At 40.0% G+C, this 9,620-nt stretch overlaps 1 non-coding gene across 1 annotated transcript; it reads right to left on the bottom strand.

Moving 5' to 3' along the window:
• Positions 1–4,190: 4,190 nt before the first annotated feature.
• Trnas-gcu (transfer RNA serine (anticodon GCU)) lies at positions 4,191–4,272 on the bottom strand. Its single transcript has one exon. It is a non-coding gene; the product is annotated as a tRNA-Ser (tRNA).
• Between the last annotated feature and the right edge of the window lie 5,348 nt (positions 4,273–9,620).

Genomic DNA, 9,620 nt, shown 5'->3' with positions numbered 1-9,620 from the left:
AGACTCCGCCCTTGAAACCTTATCCCTGCCTTTGATGTATCCCCTTAAATAAACCACCAGAGCCATATTCTTTTAGTCTAGTTCAAGAACCCACATGGACTAGATCTATCATGTAAATATATTTCTGAGTATTTATTTATTAATTTGTTATTTGTTAGGTATTTGAGATATTAAGATTTAGGGTGGCTTGAACTCCTCTGGGCAGAAGAACCCCCAATGAGATGCTGGTAATCTTCCTTCCCAAAAGTTAAGGTATGTGTTTTACTATTTAAATAAGTAAAAGTAACTGTGCATTACTCTAGTGATTATTCTAGTACACATTTGTCCTTCATCACCTGGAGTTGCCCTTATGATTTGGAAAAGCTTTTGATATTTTTATTTTCAGAGCTGGCATTTCTGCTGACCACACAATCTCAGAAGGCTGAGCTGACTCTTCCAGTCTCCCATCTCTCAGCCTGCTATCTCACTCCCATAGCCTTGAAAACTACAATTTAACTGCTATATCTGGTATAGCTGTTAACCCCATAAGACTGAGAGACAGCTTGGCTGTCTTAGTTCCCCTGAAGGTTTTCTTCCATTAATCCTGAAGGGTCCTGTTTTTTATGGGGGACCCTGACAGCACCACAAAATAGTAAATTGTCTTTATTTAAAAGACAATAAAATTTCTAGATATAAAATCATGTCATCAAAACTATTAGAACTGATGAATTCAGGAATCAATATTTTAAAAATCACTGATATTTCCCTGTAATAATAATGTGTCTCTGAAAATATAATTTAAAAAACAATTCCATTTGTTTTGTTTTGTTGTTGGTGGTGGGTTTTTTTGTTTTTTTTTTTCCCCAGAGCTGGCATTTCTGCTGACCACACAATTTTTTTTTTTTTTTTTAACAACCGAAAAAAAGATTTTTAGCATAAATTTCAGCTAGGAAGTGTAAGACCTGTACACTGAAAACTAGAAAACACTGATGAAAAATTTAATAAAACACAAATAAATGGAAAAACTAACATTGTTAAAATGTTCATATGACCCAAAGTGATCTATAAATTCAATGCAATCCTTATCAAACTTCCAAAGCTATTTTCCCCAGAAATGGAATAAATACTCCTCAAATTTGTTTGGAACCACAAAGACCCCAAATAACCAAAGCAATCTTAAGCAAAAAAAAAAAAAAACAAAACAAAGGTAGAGGCATCACATTATCTGATTTCAAAATATGTTATAAAGTGAATATGATAAAGATAGACATATTGACCAGTGAAACAGGATAAAATGCTCAGAAATAAACTCCTACATATATGGTCCATTGATTTTCAATAAAGTTACCAAGAACACACAGTAGGGATAGGGCAGTCTCTTCAATAAACAGTAATGGGAAATCTGGTTTAATCTATTTTCAGAAGAATAAAATTGAATTATTTTCTCACATCATTTACAAAACTTGACTCAAAATGGATTAAAAGTTTAAGACCCAAAACTATTAAACTAGAGGAAAATTTTCATGACATTTGGTTTAGGCAATGATTTTTTGAATATGATTTCAAAGCACAGGCAATAAAACCAGAAATAGATACATATGATTAAATGGAAAGCTTCTGCACATCAATGAAACAACTAAGAAAGTAAAGAGTCAATCCACAAAATGAGGGAAGTATTTTCAAACTATCTGCTATGTAGTTTGTTCCCCCAGGGTTTATGTGTGTGAAGTGTGATCCCCAGTGTGGCAGCATAGGAAGTGATGGGATCTTTAAGAGATGGAGCCTAGAGGGAGGTTCTTAAGTCATTGGTGGCATGCCCTCAGAATAGATTAATATAGTTCTAATGGGACCCCAGTTAGTCCCACATCTATCTCTTTGGCTTCCTGTCTGACCATGTTTGTTCTTCCTCTTGCACACATTTTCACCATGATGCCATCTACCATGAAGTGACACAACCAGAGGGGAACTCATTACAACCTGTGCCATGCTCTTTGGACTTGTAGCCTCCAAAATAGTGAACTAAATAAACCTCTTTTCTTTATAAATTACCAAGTCTCCGGTATTTAGTTACAGTAATGGAAAATAGACTAAACACCATACATCTAGTAAGGAGTTAAAAAACAAAATATATAATAAGTTTATATAACTCAGTAGCAAGAAAACAAATAACCTGATGTCAAGACCTGAAGAGACATTTCTCAAAAGATGTCATAAAAATGGCCAACAGATACATGAAAAGAAATGCTCAGCATCACTAATCATCAGAGAATGCAAATTAAAACCCCAATAAAATATCACCTGACACTTATTAGAATGACTTTTATCAAAAAGATAAAAGGGATGAGGGCTAGCCAGATATGGATAAAAAGAAACTCCTGTGAGTTACTAGTAGAAATGTAAAATACTACAGCTATAATGGAAAATGATAAGGTGGTTCCTCAAAGAACTGAAAATAGAACTGTCATATGAACCAGCACTCACACTTCTGAGTACATATACAAAGGCATTGAAATTAATCTGTTATAGGGATATTTGTACTTCCGTGCTTATTTCAGCATTGTTCATAATAGCCAAGATAAAGAATCAACTGAATGTCCATCAAGGGATAAATAGAAAGAGAAAATTTGGTGTGTATATAAACAATGAAATACTCTTCAGCTATAAAAATGAAGGGAATTCGGTTAATTGCAACAGCAGAGATGAACATGGAAGAGATTTTGATGAGCAATATTAACCAGGCACAGAAAATCAAGTACCACGTGATCTCCATCATATATGAAAACTTTAAAAAGTTAAAATTCAGAGACATAATGGTTACCAGAAGGTGGGAGTTGGGGGAGGGAATGGAGAATAGTCAAATAATACAAGTTTCAGATAGAGGAAATAAGTTTTGAGATATACTACCCATCAAGGTGACTGTAGTCAATAATAGAAAATGAAATGAAATGATAAAAAAAAAATCTGGGAATCAACTTAAGTGTCCATCAACAGAGAAACAGATAAAGAAAATGTGATATTTATGTACAACAATAGAGTTTTATTTAGCCATAAAGAGGAATAAAATTGTGTCATTTGTAGGAAAATAAATAAATAAACCAAACTCAGAAACATAAGTGTACGTCTTCTCCCATATGTGAAAGCTAGAGGGAAAAGAAAAAAAAAGGAAGTCATGAAAGTAGAAGGGAAGCAAGCCACTAGGGTAGAGGAAGGAGATCAGGGGAAAGGAGAAAGAGAAGGGAAGTACTGGGGAGCAAAACTGATCAAATCATGTTATATGCATATACAAATGTGCCAATGAAATCCACTGTTCTGTATAATTATAATACACCAATAAAAATATTGAAAAAATGAAATCTATTTAAGACATCAGAGGTATGTCTGGGAAGATTGAAGGCAGGGGCAATTTTCCCATGATGGATATTTATAGAAATAGAATTCTGCACTATTAGATGTAACATTTAGAGCGCTGGAGTTGTGGCTCAGTGATAAAGTGCTTGCCTCTCACGTGCAAGGCCCTGGGTTCAATCCTCAGCACCACATAAAAATGAATAAATAAGTAAAGATATTGTGTTCATCTACAACTAAAAATATATATTTTTAAAAAAGGTGAGTGTAAATTTTGGTTATTAACTCCTTACTAGATGTATGGTGTTTAGTCCATTTTCCATTATTGTAACTAAATACATCTTACATGTAAGATACATCTTATCCTTTATGATGCAATAGGTTAAGATTGAAGCCCAGGACTCTTCATCCGTTACAAATACTTGGGTCATTTCTGATGAACCTGCCCAGAGATCGTGCTTTAAATATTGCTTTCAGCTTAAAAAAGAATTTAAGTTAAAATGACTAAAAGAAAAACTGATTCTATTTTTTATCAATATTACAAATATTCTGTTGTAATAAGGAAAATGAAAATTAAACACCAATGCCACTTATTACCTACTAAATTACTAGAGATCCTGAAGTGACCCAAATACCTTGCTGGGGAGAATAAATGCAACAGTTTCAGTTATGACTAGTTGAGAGTGTTTCTAAGGAAGAACAGGATTCTTAAGATGTTGAGAGACTTAATACTGAGATCTGAACTATGGCAAAGGTCGGCGAGGGAACGTACTGAATGGTTTGTGGGGAATGCGGACTGAATCCGCCAAATATAAAGGCTACACTGAGTAGAATTACTCGGAATATTAAAGAAAATCCTTAGTCGCCGACGAGGATGGGATTCGAACCCACGCGTGCAGAGCACAATGGATTAGCAGTCCATCGCCTTAACCACTCGGCCACCTCGTCACATGGTTTACTGCCAGCCTCATTTTATTCCTCCTCACAGCTCGTTCTGTAGTAATATCTTCAGTTACTCTTTCTGGGGTTTAATTCTGACTCGAGCCTCACACCACACCCAGAATAGAGGCATCCTTCACAGCACGCACAAGACGGATGAATGACACTTAGAGCGGTTCGCTTACTCGGCACACATCAAACGAACAGGTAAAACAAGTCTGCCTAACTCGATATTCAAACGTAGATCCTTGTTGAATACACGAATGAAGGAACGCAGGATTTCCGTCCTGGTTTGCTGACCCCACTTCAGCCAGCCGCCCAGAAGTCTCCCAGAGCCAGGACTCCCTCGGTTGCGGCACTCTGCGGGGGAACAAGTTTCCCTGCCTCCTAGGATTCTTGTTTTCTGGGTAGCCGGCTGGGAATAACGACGACAACAAAAACCCGGTTCTGTGATCTTTCTAAGTTGCTTCTGAAATTTGCTGACCCAGCTAGGAGACGCCTTCTTGTCTCTCTTGTTTCTTCTCTTGGGATTGATCCGTCTGCCACACGCGCGTACAACAATAGGTTAAATCGTGATTGGGGGAAAAAGAAAAACGCAGAGCCCTGATGGCGCCCTTTTAGTTCTAAAGTAGGTTGGAATCTTAGGGCGCAAAATGATTTAGTGTGGGCTACCACTGTTAGGTCGGTGATGGCGACCTGGTGGCGACTTAGAACAAAGCAGCTAGCGCAGGAAAGGAACTTCAATCAGGTGCCGCTAGAAACGCCTGTGAATCAGCCAGATCTCCTGACTAATGCCTATCAATCAGCAGGACCCCCTGGCCAATCCTGGAGTTCAGCCAACTCCCCTGACCAACTCCAAAGGGACAAGGGACCCTAAAAACACTTTTTCCTGTCCCAAGCCCTTCCTTTCCTGCTGTAAGCCCCATAAAAGTCCAGTCCGGTGGAGCTTCCTCCCGGTTTCTCCTCAGACCCTTCCCCTGTCCCCTCTGTGGGTCTGATGGAGTTCCCTCAGGGAGTGATATCTCAATAAAGCCTCCTTCAGCAGCTCTTTTAAATCTGCCTCCCTAGGTCGCTGCCCGCCTTGCCTGATCTGACAGCCACCAACACTGAGAAGGGCGGGAGTCATAATTGTGACTCTGTCCCATTCACCGTGTGACCTAGGGCAGGTCACTTCACAAACTCCATCCCCAGGCCCTTCTGCTCCACACTTTTTGTCTTTCCAGGAGGAAGCTTAAACTTGACAATTTAGCTTGAGAACTGAGAAACCCTTTCCACTCACTGTCTGATTTTCTGTATTTGGTGAAATCTTTGGAGAGAATCTTGCCAACATGGGGTTGCTTTGTCCTTCCTATTTTGTTCTCAGCTTTGATGAGGAAAGCCTATCTTCTCTCCCCCTCAACTTCCTCTATTGAATGTCATATACTCGTTGTCAGCATACAATTATCCAGCATGGGAAACCCACCTTCAATCCCTGGGATAGAGGACTAAGGATTTGCTTACTTAGCAAGTAAACAAACATATTTTCCTTTGAATGAGGTCAATTGTTATGATTTTCCTCAACGCTTGAATTAGTACCACCAATCTGCTATTTAAATCACTTAATTCTTCATTCCTTTTGTCCCTCTTTCAGGATTCCAAAGAATCATAATTTTATACCAATGACTTCTGAATTATTTCTCATTACAAACTTGATAGACTTGCTAAACAAGATTTTATTTAAACAACTTATTCTCCAATTAGAGGGCAAGGGTGATATTTCTTTACTCATTGTAGTACACCCAGTACATCAGCACATAATAGGTATACAACTGTTGTTGAATAAAAGCATAAATATTGAATAAAAATCTAGATTTTTTTAAAATAAAAGAACCACCAAAAAAATGTACTCAGAAAAACTATTTTCAACTGTTAAATTTCTTGAACCAGTAATATTTATTAGGTTATTGATTGGGTTAAGTGTGGGGAGCCATTCTCACACATGACTGGGCAACTCCCGGTTTGGGTCTGAGGCTCTCTGGCTAAACTGTGTCGGTTTCCCCTGAATTTCTTATTCCCTGCCGCAGTCCAGCTGCAGCAGAATAATGGGGGGGGGGGGGGGGACACGAATAACTTGTGTACATTGATACAGCAGGAGTAGGAGCCGTTTTGCAGGACAGGAGCAGTATTTATACATTCCATAGAGCTTATCTAATTAGCATAAACTAGATACATCAGTCAACCAATAAGGAATCTCCACACTTAATGGCTTGCTTTTGTTACTTCTCAAACCACGCCCTCTGGCATTTTGCCAGGCACCATCCAGACTTGTTTACAAACTCTAACATTCCCCTGACAAAATGCCAGGTGTTATTTTGACTTGTTTACAGACTCTAACATTTCCCCCTTTTGTTTAATTTAAATAATGACCATAGTGGTTTTTACACAAACACCATAAATAATCTGCTACAAGCAGAAGGGGAGGATACAAAATGTCACAATACCAAGCCACTTGATGGCTCCATGCAAGAAGCCCTTGGAAAAATTATACCGGCAATGACACCATTTGCAAAGATACCGAGTTACAATTTGTTGTAGATTACAGTTTGTTGTCTCAGTCCAGGTAAAGCAGTGTCTCAATAGATTAACTCACAGTCCAGGTAAGTCACAGTCCAGGTAAGTTCTGCAGGCAGCTAGCTTAAATCACAGTCCAGGTAAGTTCTTCAGGCAGCTAGCCTAAGCTGTAGCAGCAGAAACAGCAACAGATCCGAAGTCTCGTCCGTTTTTCAGCCAAAGTTTCATCCGGTTTTCAGCAACACTGGAAATTTTTCCATCCTCGTCCTCACCGGCACTGGGACGAAGGCAGGAACTCTTGCAAAGATGCTAAAGAAAATCCTGTAGCATTCCACTAAGAAAACAACCTTCTGAACAATTTAGTACATTATCTCAAGGTTTTTTACATTTAAATAAGCCTTAATGGTGCTCATTACTCATTAGCTTCCAGGTGTGGGAGAACCATTGTAGTTACTGGCCTTGGAAATGACCAAACATCAGGGACGCCAGTAGCGTCTTCTGCTGGCTGTAGTGCCTGGGCAGCCCCAGATGGCCCTGGGGAGTGTCCCGGACTCAAACTCCTACTGGGCACAGGGAGCAAGAGCCTGCGAGACTGTGCCTCCAGGTCAGGTCTAGATTTGGGCGGGGCAGTGGAAGAGCCAGCTCCCCGGCCAGGAGGCGGGGAAGGGCCAGTCGCCGCAGCCTCTTGGAAAATCCTTGCTGCACTGTGACCGGCTTGCACACTTGGCAGCCGCCTCTCCGCTTCACGCACCCTCCGGTAACGAAAAGTATTTAGCCTTTTGCTGCAACTTTTTTCCTGATAATCCTTCTTCTTCTGAACTTTCTTTTTCTTTCTGACTAGAGTTCCTGGGCTCTTATCAACACATGCCCTAACTATTCTTGGTTCCACTGGGCTGTCTCTTTCCCTTATCAATTTACTTAACACCCCTTCCATATTTTCATCACAAAGACAATACAATACACTGAGACAAAACAAGACACATACATACTGTATCAATGTTTTCCATTTTCTTGAAATGGTCATTTTTCCTCTCGCCCTATCTGCCTAGGGATGAGCAGATTTGCTCCCGTCCTATCTATGGACGGGCAGCTTTTTTTTTTTTTTTCCTTCACTTACCCCCGAGTGTCGGGGCTCCCGGTACGGGCCACCATCTGCTGGAGTACGGCTGGCTGCAGCAAAATAACCGGGGGGTGACGAGCAACTTGTGTACATTGATACAGCAGGAGTAGGAGCCGTTTTGCAGGACAGGAGCAGTATTTATACATTCCATAGAGCTTATCTAATTAGCATAAACTAGATACATCAGTCAACCAATAAGGAATCTCCACACTTAATGGCTCGCTTTTGTTACTTCTCAAACCACGCCCTCTGGCATTTTGCCAGGCACCATCCAGACTTGTTTACGAACTCTAACATTCCCCTGACAAAATGCCAGGTGTTATTTTGACTTGTTTACAGACTCTAACAATTCCCCAATAAAAGGCTACTCCCTGGCGTGCTCGCTCTCTCTCTCCTGCTAGCCCTGAGTAATCCTTGCTGCCCTACTGGGTGGTTCGAGGTGGGAGCCAGAGGGGGAGCCGTCTTGGACCTGGTCATAGAAAAAGGTAACTGAGTCTGTGTGTTTATTTCGATCTCACTAGTTAACTTTTATGCCAAGAACCTCTTTAATGAAACCAGTGCGCTGGTCGCATGGTGGAATTTGGCGCCCAACGTGGGGCTTTCGTACTAATTTTTGTGGCTTTAATGTTTCTTTCAGTGCTGCAGCCAGGGCTACTGTCTGCAAATGGGTAGAGTCTATCTCAGAACATAAGCGGATAAACTCAGAAACTGTCCCTTTTTTACAGTGCGGCCTAAGAACGTCCTGACAATATTTATTTGCATTTTCAAATGCCAATTGCTTAACAATAAACTCACACGCCCCCGGGTCCCCATTGACCTGTTTGCGGTCTGGTACAATCGAGCTACGAAATCTGAGTATGCTTCACTTGAACCTTGCCTGATTTGGGTAAGAGTTAAGTGAATGTGTAAAGTACTTTTAAGACTCCTGGCATAGGGTGGAGATATAGCTGAGGTGATAGAGTGCTTGCCTAGCATGCACAGGCCCTGGGGTTCAAACCCTAGCACCACCAAAAATAAATAAATACGTAAATAAATAAATACCTGGCACTTTTCAGTCACTACTTATGTCTTTCGCATTATCATCATCATCCATAAGAAAAGACAATCCAGTGGAGTGGGGGAGAGACTAAGGAACCTAATCTGGCAGTCTGCAGAAGTAGACAATGAATACCTGGGGGAGGAAAGTGAAGCTGTAATTATCTAGTTGCAGGAGACTCAGCAAAGAGTAGCTTGAGAGTTAAAAATTCCATTTGTTCCTGAGTTTTATGTCTTAAGAGCTCTACCAAATTCTCACTGTGTCCATCAGAGAAAAATTCTCCCATGTTTTCACATTCCACCTCTGAAATGTTACACCACCTCAACACCACAACACTGAGGACCAAGGCTCCAACACATGAACTCTTGAAGAACAAGTCATTTCCAAACCATAGCAGTAGCCTAGGAGAAGTATGAATATCATATAGCCTATGTGTGTAGTGGGCTATACCATCTACATTTGTATAAGCAGACTCTATGATGTTCACACAACAATAAAATTACTTACATATTTCTTGGAATGTATCTCCATCCCTAAATATGTGACGTGACTGTAATAAAAACTGGATCAATCACAACATACATATAATGGAACACAAGAAGTAGAATAAAGAAAGAAACACAAGAATCAGATCAATATCAACAAACATAT

The sequence above is a fragment of the Marmota flaviventris genome, chromosome 6 (genome assembly GCF_047511675.1).
Source record: "Marmota flaviventris isolate mMarFla1 chromosome 6, mMarFla1.hap1, whole genome shotgun sequence".
Classification (NCBI taxonomy): Eukaryota; Metazoa; Chordata; class Mammalia; order Rodentia; family Sciuridae; genus Marmota; species Marmota flaviventris.
The sequence above is the reverse complement of the archived record's forward strand: the minus strand, read 5'-3'. Positions and strand labels throughout refer to the sequence as shown.